Source organism: Gorilla gorilla, chromosome 1 (assembly GCF_029281585.2).
Source record: "Gorilla gorilla gorilla isolate KB3781 chromosome 1, NHGRI_mGorGor1-v2.1_pri, whole genome shotgun sequence".
Classification (NCBI taxonomy): domain Eukaryota; kingdom Metazoa; phylum Chordata; class Mammalia; order Primates; family Hominidae; genus Gorilla; species Gorilla gorilla.
The window spans coordinates 172,445,714-172,447,621 of NC_073224.2; the positions used below are offsets into that span (position 1 = coordinate 172,445,714).

The following is a 1,908-nucleotide window of genomic DNA, read 5'->3' on the forward strand; positions in this document are numbered from 1 at the left end:
GCTCACTTACCTTTTTGCCTCACTTATTTCTACAAATCCCTCTCTGCTCAGCTCAAACATCACGTTTTCTGAGAAGCTTTCTGGGGTAGCCAGGTTCCCCATTAATTATTCTCTTGTTGTACTCTACTTCTCCTTTTAGTACTTGCCACCATTGTAATTATACAACTACTTGATCCATCTCTCCTGTTAGTTTATAAACTCCATGAAGGCTGGGACCAGGCTGGTCTTGGTTAGCATTCTATCCTCAGTTCTTAGCACAGAACCTGACCCATACAAGTCACTCGATGGGCTTTTTTTTTATTTTATAATAGCTTTGTTGAAGATAATTGACATATAATAAACTGAACATAAAGTGTACAATTTGAAACCATCACCAGAATCAAGATAGTGAATATACCCACCACCCCCATGAGTTTCCTTATGCCCCTTGGTAATCTCTTTCTCCTACTCCTCTGCTTCTCCCCATTTCTAGGCTATGATTGATTTGCTCCTGTCATTATATATTAGCTTGCATTTTCTAGAATTTTATATAAATGGAATCAATCATATAATATGTACTCATTTTTTACCTAGCTTATTTCATTTATAATTATTCTGAGTTCATCTACGTTGATGCCTATATGGACAATTCATTCCTTTCCATTGCTAAGAATTATTCCACTGTACGGATATACCAGTATACCACAACTTGTTTATCCGCTAACCTGTTATTAGACATTTGGGTTGTTTCCAAGTTTTTGAGATTTCAAATAAAGCTGCTTGTGATATTTGTGCACAAGTCTTAAAAATATAAAACACTTCACGAATTTGCGTGTCATCCTTGTGCAGGGGCCATGCTAATCTTCTCTGTATCACTCCAATTTTAGTATATGTGCTGCCAAAGCGAGCACCACTCAATGGTTTTCGAGTGACTGACTGAATAAATGCATTCTCATATAGTTTGATGCCCACTGAATGCTAGCTGAAACTGGGGTCATTGTCATTGCTGTGGTTATTGATGACAGTCATGGACAGATGGCAGCAGAGCTGGTAACAGCTGCCAACTAAGCACCAGGCATTTTCTACCACCATGTGCTGTTTCTGAGAGTAGATTCAGGAAACTGGGGATGAACTGTAATCACTGATTCATTCAACAAACATTTAGGCATTGTTAGATGAAGTGCAAAAGTGAGTAAGACAGTCTCTGCTTTTGAGGGGTTTATAGTTTAGTTGGGGTAACAGACCTAAAAACATGAAGTCACTGACATGTCAGAGGCTGTATAAATTTGCTAGGCCTGCCATAACAGAGTACCACAAACTGAATGGCTTAGAAAAACAGAATTTTACTATCTCACCATTCTGCAGGCTAGAAGTTCAAGACCAAGGTGTCAGCAGGGCCATTCCTCTCTGCTCAGCTCAAACATCACTTTCCTTGAAAAGCTTTCTGGAATTAGCCAGGTTCCCCTGTTAATTATTCTCTTGGTGTACTCTACTCCTCCCCTCTGGCGGAGCCGGAGAGGGATCTGCTCCAGGCCTCTCCCCTACTTCTGGTAGTTCCTTGGCTTGTGGCAACCTCAACTCTAATCTTCACACGGCCTGCTCCCTGTGCATGTCTGTCTCTGTGCCCAGATTTCTCCCTTTGTATAAGGACACAAGTCCTATGGGATTAGAGCTCACCCTCATGACCTCATGTTAACTTGATAACATTTATAAAGACCTTATCTCCAGATAAGGTCACATAAGGCACCAGGGGTTAGGATTCCAGCTTATCTTTTGGGGGGACACGATTCAACCCAGAACAGAGGCATGCTGGGAGGCCTGCCAGTGATCCATCGGAGCAGCAGGAGGAAATCATCCAGCGAGGTGAAAGACAGGGGAGGGGAAGAAAAGGTTTCTCAGAGCGGGTAAACCTTGGGCTGAGTCTTTAAG

At 41.9% G+C, this 1,908-nt stretch overlaps 1 non-coding gene across 1 annotated transcript; it reads right to left on the minus strand.

Annotated features, from left to right (window-relative positions):
• Nucleotides 1-783: 783 nt before the first annotated feature.
• Nucleotides 784-890, minus strand: LOC115932117 (U6 spliceosomal RNA). Its single transcript, XR_004068452.1, has one exon. It is a non-coding gene; the product is annotated as a U6 spliceosomal RNA (small nuclear RNA).
• Between the last annotated feature and the right edge of the window lie 1,018 nt (nt 891-1,908).